General features: G+C 40.9%; 2 non-coding genes across 2 annotated transcripts; both read right to left on the minus strand.

The window, feature by feature from the left end:
- Window positions 1-321: 321 nt before the first annotated feature.
- Window positions 322-429, minus strand: LOC130971828 (small nucleolar RNA R71). The gene has a single exon (XR_009083035.1). It is a non-coding gene; the product is annotated as a small nucleolar RNA R71 (small nucleolar RNA).
- A 12813-nt stretch (window positions 430-13242) lies between these two features.
- On the minus strand, window positions 13243-13350 carry LOC130971829 (small nucleolar RNA R71). Its single transcript, XR_009083036.1, has one exon. It is a non-coding gene; the product is annotated as a small nucleolar RNA R71 (small nucleolar RNA).
- Between the last annotated feature and the right edge of the window lie 4061 nt (window positions 13351-17411).

Genomic DNA, 17411 nt, shown 5'->3' on the forward strand with positions numbered 1-17411 from the left:
AGAAGCATCTCTATCCCTGCCATTGGAGCAAACAACTTTGAGCTTAAGCCTCAATTAGTTTCTCTAATGCAACAGAATTGCAAGTTCCATGGACTTCCAATGGAAGATCCTCATCAGTTTTTAGCTGAATTCTTGCAAATCTGTGACACAGTCAAGACTAATGGGGTTAACCCTGAGGTCTACAGACTGATGCTATTCCCTTTTGCTGTAAGAGACAGAGCTAGAATATGGTTAGATTCTCAACCTAAAGAAAGCCTGGACTCTTGGGAAAAGCTAGTCAATGCCTTCTTGGCAAAGTTCTTTCCACCACAAAGATGGAGTAAGCTTAGAGTGGAAGTCCAAACCTTCAGACAGAAGGATGGAGAATCCCTCTATGAAGCTTGGGAAAGATACAAACAATTAATCAGAAGATGTCCTTCAGACATGCTTTCCGAATGGAGCATCATAGGTATTTTCTATGATGGTCTCTCTGAACTATCTAAGATGTCCTTGGATAGCTCTGCTGGAGGATCTCTTCATCTGAAGAAGACGCCTGCAGAAGCTCAAGAGCTAATTGAAATGGTTGCAAATAACCAATTCATGTACACTTCTGAAAGAAATCCTGTGAACAATGGGACTGGTCAGAAGAAAGGAGTTCTTGAGATTGACACTCTGAATGCCATACTGGCTCAGAATAAGATATTGACTCAACAAGTCAATTTGATTTCTCAAAGTCTGTCTGGAATGCAAAATGCACCAAACAGTACTAAGGATGCTTCATCTGAGGAAGAAGCTTATGATCCTGAGAACCCTTCCATGGAAGAGGTGAATTACCTAGGAGAACCCTATGGAAACACCTATAATTCTTCATGGAGAAATCACCCAAATCTCTCATGGAAGAATCAAGAGAGACCTCAACAAGGTTTCAATAACAATATGGTGGAAGAACAGGTTTAGCAATGGCAAGCCTTTTCCATCATCTTCTCAGCAACAGACAGAGAGTTCTAAGCAGAGTACTTCTGACTTAGCAACAATGGTCTCTGATCTAATAAGACCACTCAAAGTTTCATGAATGAAACAAGGTCTTCCATCAGAAATTTGGAAGGACAAGTGGGTCAGCTGAGCAAGCAAGTTACTGAACTCCCTCCTAGCACTCTCCCAAGTAATACAGAAGAAAATCCAAAAGGAGAGTGCAAAGCCATAGACATGGCCGAATATGGAGAGGAAGAGAGGAGGAGGACGCCACTGAGGAAGACCTCAGTGGGCGTGTACCAATCTCCTCTGAGTTCCTCAATGAGGAACAATGGGAATCTGAGGCTCAAAATGAGACCATAGAGATTCCATTGGACTTACTTCTGCCATTCATGAGCTCTGATGAGTATTCTTCCTCTGAAGAGGATGAGTATGTCACTGAAGAGCAAGTTGCTAAATACCTTGGAGCAATCATGAAGCTAAATGACAGTTATTTGGAAATGAGACTTGGGAGGATGAACCCCCTTTGCTCACCAAGGAACTGGATGACTTGTCTAGGCAGAAACTGCCTCAAAAGAGGCAGGATCCTGGGAAGTTTTCTATACCTTGTACCATAGGCACCATGACCTTCAAGAAGGCCTTGTGTGACTTAGGGTCAAGTGTAAACCTCATGCCCCTCTCTGTAATGGAAATTAGGGATCTTTGAGGTGCAAGCTGCAAGAATCTCATTAGAGATGGTAGACAATTCAAGAAAACAAGCTCATGGACTTGTAGAGAATGTTTTGGTGAAGATTGAAGACCATTACATCCCTACTGATTTCATAGTCCTAGAGACTGGGAAGTGCATGGATGAATCCATCATCCTTGGCAGACCCTTCCTAGCCACAGCAAAGGCTGTGATTGATGTTGATAGAGGAGAGTTGATCATTCAAGTGAATGAAGAATCCTTAGTGTTTAAGGCCCAAGGACATCCCTCTATCATCATAGAGAGGAAGCATGAAGAGCTTCTCTCAAAACAGAGCCAAACAGAGCCCCCACAGTCAAACTCTAAGTTTGGTGTTGGGAGGCCACAACCAAACTCTAAGTTTGGTGTTGAACCCCCACATTCAAACTCTAAGTTTGGTGTTGGGAGGTTCCAACACGGTTCTGAGTACTTCTGAGGCTCCATGAGAGTCCTCTGTCAAGCTAATGACATTAAAAGAAGCGCTTGTTGGGAGGCAACCCAATGTTTTATAGTTAACTATTTTCTTTTGTTATTTTATCTTTTTTGTAGGTTGATGATCATAAGAAGTCACAAAAACAATGAAAAAAGCAAAAACAGAATGAAAAACAGGAAGAAAAACAGCACACCCTGGAGGAAGAAGCTGCTGGCGTTTAAACGCCAGTAAGCCTAGCAGTTGGGCGTTTAACGCCCAGTCTGGCACCATTCTGGGCGTTTAACGCCAGAAAGGGGCACCAGACTGGCGTTAAACGCCAGAAAAGGGCAACAACCTGGTGTTAAATGCCAGGAATGGGCACCAGCCCGGCGTTTAACGCCAGAAATAGCTCAAAACGTGATTTTGAGCAACATTTGGTGCAGGGATGACTTTTCCTTGACACCACAGGATCTGTGGACCCCACAGGACCCCACCACCACTCTCTCTCTTCTTCCCCCATTCACCAATCACCTCAATACCTCTTCCCAAAAAAAAAAAAACCCTTCACCTATCAAATCCCATCATTCTCTTCACCACTCACATCCATCCTTCATAAATCCCCACCAACCTCACCCTACAAATTCAAACCACTTTCCCTCCCAAACCCACCCATAATGGCCGAACCATACCCCCTCTCTCCTATATATACCCTTCTTCAACCCTTCATTTCACACACCCTAAACACCCTTCTTTCTCTTCTTGGCCGAACACACCACCTTCCCCTCTTCCTCATTCTTCTCTTCTACTCTCTTCTTTCTTTTGCTCGAGGATGAGCAAACATTTTAAGTTTGGTGTGGTAAAAGCGTTGCTTTTTCGTTTTTCCATAACCATTTATGGCATCCAAGGCCGGAGAACCTCTAGAAAGAGGAAAGGGAAGGCAAAAGCTTCCACCTCCGAGTCATGGGAGATGGATAGATTCTCTCAAGGGTGCATCAAGACCACTTCTATGAAGTTGTGGCCTTGAAGAAGGTAAACCCGAGGTCCCCTTTTCACTAAAAAAGGGTGAATATCCGGAGATCCGCCATGAGATCCGAGAAGAGGTTGGAAGTACTCACCAACCCCATTCAACAAGTCGGAATCTTGATGGTTCAAGAGTTCTATGCCAATGCATGGATCACCAAGAACCATGACCAAAGTGTGAACCCGAATCCAAAGAATTATCTCACTATGGTCGGGGGAAAAACTTGGATTTAGTCCGGAGAGTGTGAGGGTGGCGTTCAACTTGCCTATGATGCAAGGAGATGAGCATCCTTACACTAGAAGGGTCAACTTTGATCAAAGGTTGGACCAAGTCCTCACAACCATATGTGAGAGGGCGCACAATGGAAGCAAGATTCAAGAGGAAAGCCGGTTCAATTGAGAAGGCATGACCTCAAAACCCGTGGCTAAAGGATGGTTAGAGTTCATACAACGCTCAATCATTCCACTAGCACCGGTCCGAAGTTACCATAGACCGGGCCATCATGATCCATAGCATCATGATTGGAGAAGAAATAGAGGTCATGAGGTTATAGCCCAGAACTCTACAAGGTGGCGGACAAGACCTCACTTTGGCAAGGTTAGCCTTTCCTCATCTCATCTGTCACCTCTGTTATTCAGTAGGAGTTGACATAGAGGGAGATACCCCCATTGATGAGGACAAGCCCATCACCAAGAAAAGGATGGAGTACACAAGAGACCCCTCTCACCATGAGATCCCTGAGATTCCTCAAGGGATGCACTTTCCTCCACAAAATTATTGGGAGCAACTAAACACCTCCCTAGGAGAGTTGAGTTCCAACATGGGACAACTAAGGGTGGAGCATCAAGAACACTCCATTCTCCTCCATGAAATTAGAGAAGACCAAAGAATCATGAGGGAGGAGCAACAAAGACAAGGAAGAGACATTGAGGAGTTCAAGCACTCCATAGGACCTTTAAGAGGAAGGAAGAGCCGCCATCACTAAGGTGGACCCGTTCCTTGATTTCCTTGTTATTTGTTCTTCTGTTTTTCGAATTTTATGCTTATGTTTATCCATGTTTGTGTCTTGTGATCATTAGTGTCTTAGTGTCTATGCCTTAAAGTTATGAATGTCCTATGAATCCATCACCTTTCTTGAATAAAAACGTGCTTAATTGAAAAGGAAAGAATTGCATGAATTCTGAATTTTATAATAGTTTAATTATTTTGATGTGGTGGCAACACTTTTGTTCTCTGAATATATGCTTGAACAGTGCATATGTCTTTTGAATTTGTGGTTCATGAATGTTGGCTCTTGAAAGAATGATGAAAAAGGAGACATGTTACTGAGGATCTGAAAAATCATAAAAATGATTCTTGAAGCAAGAAAAAGCAGTGAATACAAAAAAAAAAAAAAGAAGAGAAATTTTCGAAAAAAAAGAGAAGAAAAACCGAAAAAAAAAAGAAAGAAATAAGAGTTGTGATCCAAGGCAAATAAGAGTGTGCTTAAGAACCCTGGACACCTCTAATTGGGGACTTTAGCAAAGCTGAGTCACAATCTGAAAAGGTTCACCCAATTATGTGTCTGTGGCAGGTATGTATCCGGTGGTAATACTGGAAGACAGAGTGCTTTGGGCCACAGCCAAGACTCAATAAATAGCTATGTTCAAGAATCATCATACTTTACTAGGAGAATCATTAACACCATCTGGATTCTAAGTTCCTAAAGAAGCCAATCATTCTGAATTACAAGGGATAGAGTGAGATGCCAAAACTATTCAGAGACAAAAAGTTAAAAGCCCCGCTCATCTAATTAATACTGATCTTCATAGATGTTTTTGGAGTTCATTGCATATTCTCTTCTTTTTATCTTATTTGATTTTCAGTTGCTTGGGGACAAGCAACAATTTAAGTTTGGTGTTGTGATGAGCGGATAATTTGTATGCTTTTGGCATTGTTTTTAGTGTATTTTTAGTATGATATAGTTAGTTTTAGTATATTTTATTAGTTTTTAGTTAAAATTTACTTTTCTGGACTTTATTATGAGTTTTGTATTTTTCTGTGATTTCAGGTATTTTCTGGCTGAAATTGAGGGACTGAGCAAAAATCTGATCCAGAGACTCAAAAGGACTGCAGATGCTGTTGGATTCTGACCTCCCTGCACTCGAAGTGGATTTTCTGGAGCTAAAGAAGCCCAATTGGCGCGCTCTCAACGGCGTTGGAAAGTAGACATCCTGGGCTTTCCAGCAATATATAATAGTCCATACTTTGCCCAGATTTGATGGCCCAAACCGGCGTTCAAAGTCACCTCAAGAAATTCCAGCGTTAAACGCCGGAACTGGCACCTAATCGGAGTTAAACGCCCAAACTGGTACTAAAGCTGGCGTTTAACTCCAAGGAGAGTCTCTACACGAAATTGCTTCATTGCTCAGCCCAAGCACACACCAAGTGGGCCCGGAAGTGGATTTTTTATGTCATTTACTCACATGTGTACTAGTTTTCTATAAGTAGGACCTTTTACTATTGTATAAAGAGGCTTTTTAGAGACCTAGGATAGCTATCTTTGTTTTATGCTATCTTAGACCATTGGGAGGCTGGCCATTCGGCCATGCCTAGACCTTGTTCTTATGTATTTTCAACGGTGGAGTTTCTACACACCATAGATTAAGGTGTGGAGCTCTGCTGTACCTCGAGTATTAATGCAATTACTATTGTTCTTCCATTCAATTCCGCTTGTTCTTTGTCCAAGATATCACTTGTTCTTCAACATGATGAAGGTGATGATTGACGCCCATCACCATTCTCACCATGAACAAGGTGATTGACAACCATTCTTGTTCTACAAGCATCTGAGGCTTAGTGAATATCTCTTGGATTCCTGATTGCACGATGCATGGTTGATCGCCTGACAACCGAGTGCTCGCCTGACAAACGAGCCAACCATTCCGTGAGATCAGAGTCTTCGTGGTATAGGCAGGAACTGATGGCAGCATTCAAGAGAATCCGGAAGGTCTAACCTTGTCTGTGGTATTCTGAGTAGGATTCAATGACTGAATGACTGTGACGTGCTTCAAACTCCTGAGGGCGGGGCGTTAGTGACAGACGCCAAAAGAATCAATGGATTCTATTCCGGTCTGATTGAGAACCGACAGATGAATTCCGCTATGCTGTGACGGAGCATATGCAATCGCTTTCACTGAGAGGATGGGAGGTAGCTGCTGACAACAGTGAAACCCTACACGAGCTTGCCATGAAAGGAGTAAGAAGGATTGGATGAAGACAGTAGGAAAGCAGAGAGACGGAAGGGAAGGCATCTTCATACACTTGTCTGAAGCTCTTACACCAATGATATACATAAGTTTCACTATCTTTATCTTTTATATTATTTTCGTTCATCATCATATACATTTGAGTTTGCCTGACTAAGATTTACAAGATGACCATAGCTTGCTTCAATGCTAACAATCTCCGTGGGATCGACCCTTACTCACGTAAGGTATTACTTGGACGACCCAGTGCACTTGCTGGTTAGTTGTGCGAAGTTGTGTAATGCCATGGAATTGAACCACCAAGTTTTTGGAGTTCATGACCAGGGATTATGAGAGTTGTGAAAAGTGTTGTTCACAATTTCGCGCACCAGAGACTAAATTGCTTACTACCTTGGTCAAAGTAGCCATAAATTCTAGTGTCTCCCTTTGCATGTCTCCTTGCCCTTGAAGTATAAGGCTAAGGATTTCATCCATTGAAGATTGGAGTGGATAAGAGGGTTCATTGTCTTGGAGAAAGGGTTCATTATAGGAAGGTGGTTCTTCTTGGTAAGGTGGTGGTGTGTATTGAGGTGGTTCTTGGGAGTAGTAATCTTGAAATTGTGGTTCCATGTATGGCTCATATGGTTCAAAAGGTGGTTGGTGTAGTGGATATGAATCATGGTCATATGGAGGTGTTTGGTGAAAATAGGCTTGAGAGTGTGGTTGAGGTTCATGTTGAGGATATGACTCATAGGCATATGGTGGTGGTTCTTGAAAATCACAAGGAGATTCACCATAGCCATTGGATTGGTATGCATCATAGAATGGCTCTTCTTCATAGTGCATTGGTGGGGGTTGTTGCCATGAGGATTGATCATATGCATATGGCTCCTCCCACCTTTGATTGTCCCATCCTTGATGCATCTCTTCATTGAAGTTCTCATCACCTACAACATAGTTTTAATCACACTCATAGCCAAAATGGAATTCATGATAGCAAGAGAGGGCAAAAACAAAAAATAGTAACAAATAAAGAGAACAAACTAAAAACTAACAAAGAAGCAAAAAGCAAACATATTCACAATATTCACATATATACAATAACCAATAACACAACACCATTGCAATTCCCTGGCAACGGCGCCATTTTTGACGAATGGATTTTTGACGGTTTAGAATTTTCCAAATGAAATCTCGTTGTAAAGTATAGTTTCTAAACCAAACAATAATCCTTTCATACAAAAGATTGTTTGTCACAAGTAACAAATCCTTAAATTTATAAACCGAAGTATTGAAACCTCGGGTCGTTCTCCCTAGGAATTACAATAGAGTGTCTTGTTATTGGTTGGAAATGTATTTTGGGGTTTTGGATAAGAAGCATGAAAGTAAATGGTAAGAAAGTAAACTAATGGCTAAAAAGGTCTTGGCAAGGGTTGGTGGTCAAGGATCTCTATCCTAATCACTAACCACAATATGAGAATTGGCAAGGATTAATCTCATTAAATCATCCTCTAACTAGTAGTAAAGGAAAGTCAAATGAGCTATATCAATCCTAGTCCATAAGTCCTAACTCTCCACTAATTCAATTAGTGAGAACTAGAGTCAATGGCTCCCAATCATCAATTACTTGGACATTAGTAACTCAAGAGGTCCTAAGTTACCTTTCCAAGCCAAGAGTATAAAATTCTACTCTAAAATCCAACCAAGCATTTCATCAAACACTTGGAAGGCATAAAAGGAAAGCATAGTAAAATTGCAAGAAAAGTAAATCTACACTACTCAATTGCAAGGAATTAAACAAGACAAATCAAATGAACACAATTATTATGAATTACCTCTAATTGAATTGAAAGAGCGCCATTTTGACGATTGGATTTTTGACGGTTTAGAATTTCACAAATGAATTCTCGTTGTAAAGTATAGTTTCTAAAACAAACAATAATCCTTTCATACAAAAAGTTGTTTGTCACTAAAACAAACCCCTAAATTTATAAACCGAAGTATTCAAACCTCGGGTCGTTCTCCCTAGGAATTGCAATAGAGTGTCTTGTTATTGGTTTGAGTTGTTTTGGGGTTTTGGAGCTTTTGGACAAGAAACATAAATGGCAAAGAGAATAAACTAACAACTAACAAAGCTCTTGGCAAGATATGAGAACTAGAAGTCCTATCCTAGTTATCCTTCTCAATTGTGATGAGAGTTGTTCATTGCTACCACTTAGTTAACCCTTACTAAAGAAAGAAAAGTCAAGTGGATGAATTGACTTGAGCCACAAATCCTAGCCAACTCCCAAGGAAAGACTAGCTTTAGTGCACTCCAAACCAATTAGCAATCTCTCCAATTACCAATCAACAAAGGAATTAGATAACTCAAGTGTCACTAATTACTCTACCTAGGCCAAGAGGAACAAAATCTACACTAAAACTAAAAGAGACATTTTAACAAACACATAAAGTGCAATAGAAGTAAACAACATAAATTGCAAGAATTAAAGAGAGATCTAACTACAAAGGCAAGAGATTAACAATGGAAAAGTAAAGAAGAACAATTATTATGAATTACCTTTTATTGAATTGGAAGAAAGTAGAAAGAACAATACTAGATCTACAACAAAATATAAGAACAACATAAAGGAAATTACAACAAAAGAATAGAGGAAGATGAATGTAACAACAAAGAATTGAAAGGTAGAAGTAGAAGAAAGCAAAGATTGAAACCTAGATCTAAGAACTAATCCTAATCCTAATCCTAATTCTAGAGAGAAGAGAGAGCTTCTCTCTCTAGAAACTACTTCTAAACTAATCCTAATGTGTGTAAAATGAACTAATGAGTTGGAATCCCCTTTGCTCTTCAATCCTTGGCTTTAAATAGCATCTTTGGCGCCAAAGTTGGTTAGGATTGGGCCCCACAACCCTTCAGAATTCGTTGGCCACGTTTTCATTAAAAAAATCATAAACCAACACCGACGCGTACGCGCGCATCACGCGTACGCGTCCATGGGGTAATTCGCAGGTGCGCGCAAGCGCCAGGTGCGCGCGCGCGTCCATGGGCGAGTTCAACTTCTTTGACTTTTCATGATTTCTCCACTTTGCATGCTTTCCCTCTGATGAGCGGATAATTTGTATGCTTTTTGGCATTGTTTTTAGTATATTTTTAGTATGATCTAGTTAGTTTTTAGTATATTTTTATTAGTTTTTAGTTAAAATTCACTTTTCTGGACTTTACTATGAGTTTGTGTGTTTTTCTGTGATTTCAGGTATTTTCTGGCTGAAATTGAGGGACCTGAGCAAAAATCTGATTCAGAGACTCAAAAGGACTGCAGATGCTGTTGGATTCTGACCTCCCTGCACGCGAAGTGGATTTTCTGGAGCTACAGAAGCCCAATTGGCGCGCTCTCAACGGCGTTGGAAAGTAGACATCCTGGGCTTTCCAGCAATATATAATAGTCCATACTTTGCCCAATATTTGATGGCCCAAACCGGCGTTCAAAGTCACCTCAAGAAATTCCAGCGTTAAACGCCGGAACTGGCACCTAATTGGGAGTTAAACGCCCAAACTGGCACTAAAGCTGGCGTTTAACTCCAAGGAGAGTCTCTACACGAAATTGCTTCATTGCTCAGCCCAAGCACACACCAAGTGGGCCCGGAAGTGGATTTTTATGTCATTTACTCATCTGTGTACTAGTTTTCTATAAGTAGGACCTTTTACTATTGTATTTAGGGAGACTTTTGGTAGCTATCTTTGTTTTATGCTATCTTAGACCTTTGGAGGCTGGCCATTCGGCCATGCCTAGACCTTGTTCTTATGTATTTTCAACGGTGGAGTTTCTACACACCATAGATTAAGGTGTGGAGCTCTGCTGTACCTCGAGTATTAATGCAATTACTATTGTTCTTCCATTCAATTCCACTTGTTCTTTGTCCAAGATATCACTTGTTCTTCAACTTGATGAAGGTGATGATTGACGCCCATCACCATTCTCACTCATGAACAAGGTGACTGACAACCATTCTTGTTCTACAAGCAACCAAGGCTTAGTGAATATCTCTTGGATACTTTAATCGGAATCTTCGTGGTATAGGCAGGACCTGATGGCGGCATTCAAGAGAATCCGGAAGGTCTAACCTTGTCTGTGGTATTCTGAGTAGGATTCAATGACTAAATGACTGTGACGTGCTTCAAACTCCTAGCAGGCTAGGGCGTTAGTGACAGACGCAAAAGTATCAATGGATATTATTCCGGCCTGACCGAGAACCGACAGCTGAATTCCGCTATGCCGTGACAGGACATATGCAATCGCTTTCACTGAGAGGATGGGAGGTAGCTGCTGACAACAGTGAAACCCTACACGAGCTTGCCATGGAAAGGAGTAAGAAGGATTGGATGAAGGCAGTAGGAAAGCAGAGAGACGGAAGGGAAGGCATCTTCATACACTTGTCTGAAGCTCATACACCAATGATATGCATAAGTATCACTATCTTTATCTTTTATATTATTTTCGTTCATCACCATATACATTTGAGTTTGCCTGACTAAGACTTACAAGATGACCATAGCTTGCTTCAATGCTAACAATCTCCGTGGGATCGACCCTTACTCACGTAAGGTATTACTTGGACGACCCAGTGCACTTGCTGGTTAGTTGTGTGAAGTTGTAGTGATCACAATTTCTCGCTACCAAGTTTTTGGCGCCGTTGCCGGGGATTGTTCAAGTTTTGAGCAAGCTTTTGGTAACAATGCCTGGGATTGTTCTAGTTTGGACAACTGACGGTTCATCTTGTTGCTTAGATTAGGTATTTATTTTTTTTCGAAATTCTTGAAGATGAATTCTAGAGTTTCATGATGATTTGTTGAAATCTGGCTGGCTGAGAAGCCATGTCTAATCTGATTGGACCGAGGTTTCAACTCATCACCACAAGAGCTTGTTGATTTTCATCAATTTTGCTTTTGGAGCAGTGATCTGCTATGGCTTGGCTGACCTTTGGTCATGTCTAGTGTTTTGGACCGAAGCTTTCTTTGAAAGCTTGGCTGGCTGTGAAGCCATGTCTAATTCCTGGACCGGAGTCTTAGACTAGCATTGCACTGATTCCTGGAATTCTCATTAAGAATTTGATACCTTTTTCCACTTAATTTTCGAAAAACACAAAAAAATTACAAAATCATAAAAACCAAAAAAATATTTGCTGTTTCTTGCTTAAGTCTAGTGTCTCATCTTAAGTTTGGTGTCAATTACATGCATTCATTCATGTGTCTTAAGGATCTTCAAGTAATTCTTGATGATTTCTTACTCTGATCTTTGAATTCTTTTGGCTTGAGTGTTTATGTGTCTCATATAGTGTTAGTGGTATACAAACTGCTAAGTTTGGTGTCTTGCATGCATTGTTATTTGATTCTTATTGCATTTTGATTATTAAAAATCCAAAAATATTTTTAATTTGTGTCTTTTCAAGTCAATGATACAAAGAATTGAAGATTCAGAACACACTGCAGAGGAATTATACGGAAAAAGCTGAGCATTCAAAAATGCCCAGTGAAGAAGGCAGACTGGCGTTTAAACGCCAGCCAGGGTACCTGGTTGGGCGTTTAACGCCCAAAAAGGTAGCATTTTGGGCGTTAAACGCCAGAATGTATACCATTCTGGGCGTTTAACGCCAAGATGGTGCTAGGAGGAAGATTTTGTTTTCAAATCAATCTTTTTTTCAAGTTTTCAAAGTTTTTCAAAACCAAATCTTTTTCAAATCATATCTTTTCAATCAAATGTTTTCAAAATCAATTTCTTTCCTTTTTCAAAGATACTTACTAACAATTAATGATTTGATTGAACATTTTTTGCCTTTTCTATTAAGGAAGGTTTTATGTTTGAATCATATCTTTTCTTGTTAGGCAAGTCATCAATTTTTTTTTAATCACATCTTTTCAAATTGTTTTCAAATCATATCCTTTAAAATTGTTTTCAAATCATATCTTCTCAATCACATCTTTTTAAAACCATAACTTTTCAATCAAATCTTTTTAATCACATTTTTTTTAGTTTTCAGTCAAATCTTTTTAATTTCTAATTTCAAAATCTTTTTCAAAGATCACTTGATTTCTTTTTCACTTTTGATTTTCGAAAATTACCAATCAAATTTTCAAAATGTTTTCAAAATCTTTTAATTGAATTTTCAAAAATTCTCTTCCCTCCTTCCCACATCCTTCTATTTATGGAGTACTACTCCTTCTTAATGCACAATTCGAACTCTAACTAATAAAGTTCGAATTCTTCTTCTCCTTCTTCTTTCTATTTCTCTTTTCCTCTGACACTTCAAGGAATCTCTATACTGTGACATAGAGGATTCCACATTTTCTTGTTCTCTTCTCTTTCATATGAGCAGGAGCAGAGACAAAGGCATTCTTGTTGAAGCTGATCCTGAACCTGAAAGGACCTTGAAGAGAAAGCTAAGAGAAGCTAAAGCACAACTCTCTTTAGAGGACCTGACCGAATTCTTCAAGGAAAAAGAAGACATGGCAGCCGAAAACAACAACAATGCCAACAATGCAAGGAAGGTGCTGGGTGACTTTACTGCACCTACTCCTGATTTCTATGGGAGAAGCATCTCTATCCCTGCCATTGGAGCAAACAACTTTGAGCTTAAGCCTCAATTAGTTTCTCTAATGCAACAGAATTGCAAGTTCCATGGACTTCCAATGGAAGATCCTCATCAGTTCTTAGCTGAATTCTTGCAAATTTGTGACACAGTCAAGACTAATGGGGTTAACCCTGAGGTCTACAGACTGATGCTATTCCCTTTTGCTGTAAGAGACAGAGCTAGAATATGGTTGGATTCTCAACCTAAAGAAAGCCTGGACTCTTGGGAAAAGCTAGTCAATGCCTTCTTGGCAAAGTTCTTTCCACCACAAAGATGGAGTAAGCTTAGAGTGGAAGTCCAAACCTTCAGACAGAAGGATGGAGAATCCCTCTATGAAGCTTGGGAAAGATACAAACAATTAATCAGAAGATGTCCTTCAGACATGCTTTCTGAATGGAGCATCATAGGTATTTTCTATGATGGTCTCTCTGAACTATCCAAGATGTCTTTGGATAGCTCTGCTGGAGGATCTCTTCATCTGAAGAAGACGCCTGCAGAAGCTCAAGAATTGATTGAAATGGTTGCAAATAACCAATTCATGTACACTTCTGAAAGGAATCCTGTGAACAATGGGACTAGTCAGAAGAAAGGAGTTCTTGAGATTGACGCTCTGAATGCCATATTGGCTCAGAACAAGATATTGACTCAACAAGTCAATTTGATTTCTCAAAGTCTGTCTGGAATGCAAAATGCACCAAACAATACTAAGGATGCTTCATCTGAGGAAGAAGCTTATGATACTGAGAGCCCTTCAATGGAAGAGGTGAATTACCTAGGAGAACCCTATGGAAACACCTATAATTCTTCATGGAGAAATCACCCAAATTTCTCATGGAAGAATCAAGAGAGACCTCAACAAGGTTTCAATAACAATAATGGTGGAAGAAACAGGTTTAGCAATAGCAAGCCTTTTCCATCATCTTCTCAGCAACAGACAGAGAGTTCTAAGCAGAATACTTCTGACTTAGCAACAATGGTCTCTGATCTAATAAAGACCACTCAGAGTTTCATGAATGAAACAAGGTCCTCCATCAGAAATTTGGAAGGACAAGTGGGATAGCTGAGCAAGAAAATTACTGAACTCCCTCCTAGGACTCTTTCAAGTAATACAGAAGAAAATCCAAAAGGAGAGTGCAAAGCCATAGACATGGCCGAATATGGAGAGGAAAGAGAGGAGGAGGACGCCACTGAGGAAGACCTCAGTGGGCGTGTACCAATCTCCTCTGAGTTCCTCAATGAGGAACCATGGGAATCTGAGGCTCAAAATGAGACCATAGAGATTCCATTGGACTTACTTCTGCCATTCATGAGCTCTGATGAGTATTCTTCCTCTGAAGGGGATGAGTATGTCACTGAAGAGCAAGTTGCTAAATACCTTGGAGCAATCATGAAGCTAAATGACAAGTTATTTGGAAATGAGACTTGGAAGGAAGAACCACCTTTGCTCACCAAAGAACTGGATGACTTGTCTAGGCAGAAATGACCTTAAAAGAGGCAAGATCCTGGGAAGTTTTCTATACCTTGTACCATAGGCACCATGACCTTCAAGAAGGCCTTGTGTGACTTAGGGTCAAGTGTAAACCTCATGCCCCTCTCTGTAATGGAGAAATTAGGGATCTTTGAGGTGCAAGCTGCAAGAATCTCATTAGAAATGGCAGACAATTCAAGAAAACAAGCTCATGGACTTGTAGAGAATGTTTTGGTGAAGATTGAAGACCATTACATCCCTACTGATTTCATAGTCCTAGAGACTGGGAAGTGCATGGATGAATCCATCATCCTTGGCAGATCCTTCCTAGCCACAGCAAAGGCTGTGATTGATGTTGATAGAGGAGAGTTGATCATTCAAGTGAATGAAGAATCCTTGGTGTTTAAGGCCCAAGGACATCCCTCTATCATCATGGAGAGGAAGCATGAAGAGCTTCTCTCAAAACAGAGCCAAGCAGAGCCCCCACAGTCAAACTCTAAGTTTGGTATTGGGAGGCCACAACCAAACTCTAAGTTTGGTGTTGAACCCCCACATTCAAACTCTAAGTTTGGTGTTGGGAGGTTCCAACACGGTTCTGAGTATTTCTGAGGCTCCATGAGAGTCCTCTGTCAAGCTAATGACATTAAAGAAGCGCTTGTTGGGAGGCAACCCAATGTTTTATAGCTTACTATTTTCTTGTTATTTTATCTTTTTTGTAGGTTGATGATCATAAGAAGTCACAAAAACAATGAAAAAAGCAAAAACAGAATGAAAAACAGGAAGAAAAACAGCACACCCTGGAGGAGAAGAAGCTGGCGTTCAAACGCCAGTAATGCTAGCTGTTGGGCGTTTAACGCCCAGTCTGGCACCATTCTGGGCGTTTAACGCCAGAAAGGGGCACCAGACTGGCGTTAAACGCCAGTAAAGGGCAACAACCTGGCGTTAAACGCCAGGAATGGGCATCAGCCCGGCGTTTAACGCCAGAAATGGCTCAAAACGTGATTTTGAGCAACATTTGGTGCAGGGATGACTTTTCCTTGACACCACAGGATCTGTGGACCCCACAGGACCCCACCATCACTCTCTCTCTTCTTCCCCCACTCACCAATCACCTCAATACCTCTTCCCCAAAAACCCTTCACCTATCAAATCCCATCTTTCTCTTCACCACTCACATCCATCCTTCATAAATCCCCACCAACCTCACCCTTCAAATTCAAACCACTTTCCCTCCCAAACCCACCCATCATGGCCGAACCATTACCCCCCTCTCTCCTATATATACCCTTCTTCAACCCTTCATTCTCACACAACCTAAACACCCCTTCTTTTCCTTCTTGGCCGAACACACCACCTTCCCCCCCTTCCTCATTTCTTCTTCTTCTACTCTCTTCTTTCTTCTTTTGCTCGAGGACGAGCAAACATTTTAAGTTTGGTGTGGTAAAAGCGTTGCTTTTTCGTTTTTCCATAACCATTTATGGCATCCAAGGCCGGAGAAACCTCTAGAAAGAGGAAAGGGAAGGCAAAGGCTTCCACCTCCGAGTCATGGGAGATGGATAGATTCCTCTCAAGGGTGCATCAAGTCCACTTCTATGAAGTTGTGGCCTTGAAGAAGGTGATCCCCGAAGTCCCCTTTTCACTCAAAAAGGGTGAATATCCGGAGATCCGCCATGAGATCCGAAGAAGAGGTTGGGAAGTGCTTACCAACCCCATTCAACAAGTCGGAATCTTGATGGTTCAAGAGTTCTATGCCAATGCATGGATCACCAAGAACCATGACCAAAGTGTGAACCCGAATCCAAAGAATTATTTCACTATGGTTCAGGGGAAATACTTGGATTTTAGTCCGGAGAGTGTGAGGGTGGCGTTCAACTTGCCTATGATGCAAGGAGATGAGCACCCTTACACTAGAAGGGTCAACTTTGATCAAAGGTTGGACCAAGTCCTCACAACCATATGTGAAGAGGGCGCACAATGGAAGCAAGATTCAAGAGGAAAGCCGGTTCAATTGAGAAGGCATGACCTCAAGCCCGTAGCTAGAGGATGGTTAGAGTTCATACAACGCTCAATCATTCCCACTAGCAACCGGTCCGAAGTTACCATAGACCGGGCCATCATGATCCATAGCATCATGATTGGAGAAGAAATAGAAGTTCATGAGGTTATAGCCCAAGAACTCTACAAGGTGGCGGACAAGACCTCCACTTTGGCAAGGTTAGCCTTTCCTCATCTCATCTGTCACCTCTGTTATTCAGTTGGAGTTGACATAGAGGGAGATACTCCCATTGATGAGGACAAGCCCATCACCAAGAAAAGGATGGAGTACACAAGAGACCCCTCTCACCATGAGATCCCTGAGATTCCTCAAGGGATGCACTTTCCTCCACAAAATTATTGGGAGCAACTAAACACCTCCCTAGGAGAGTTGAGTTCCAACATGGGACAACTAAGGGTGGAGCATCAAGAACACTCCATTCTCCTCCATGAAATTAGAGAAGACCAAAGAATCATGAGGGAGGAGCAACAAAGACAAGGAAGAGACATTGAGGAGCTCAAGCACTCCATAGGATCTTCAAGAGCAAGAAAGAGCCGCCATCACTAAGGTGGACCCGTTCCTTGATTTCCTTGTTCTTTATTCTTCTGTTTTTCGATTTTTATGCTTTATGTTTATCCATGTTTGTGTCTTGTGATCTTTAGTGTCTTAGTGTCTATGCCTTAAAGTTATGAATGTCCTATGAATCCATCACCTCTCTTGAATAAAAACGAGCTTAATTGAAAAGGAAAGAATTGCATGAATTCTGAATTTTATAATAGTTTAATTAATTTGATGTGGTGGCAACACTTTTGTTCTCTGAATGTATGCTTGAACAGTGCATATGTCTTTTGAACTTGTGGTTCATGAATGTTGGCTCTTGAAAGAATGATGAAAAAGGAGACATTTTACTGAGGATCTGAAAAATCATTAAAAAAAATGATTCTTG

The sequence above is a fragment of the Arachis stenosperma genome, chromosome 3, assembly GCF_014773155.1.
Source record: "Arachis stenosperma cultivar V10309 chromosome 3, arast.V10309.gnm1.PFL2, whole genome shotgun sequence".
NCBI lineage: Eukaryota > Viridiplantae > Streptophyta > Magnoliopsida > Fabales > Fabaceae > Arachis > Arachis stenosperma.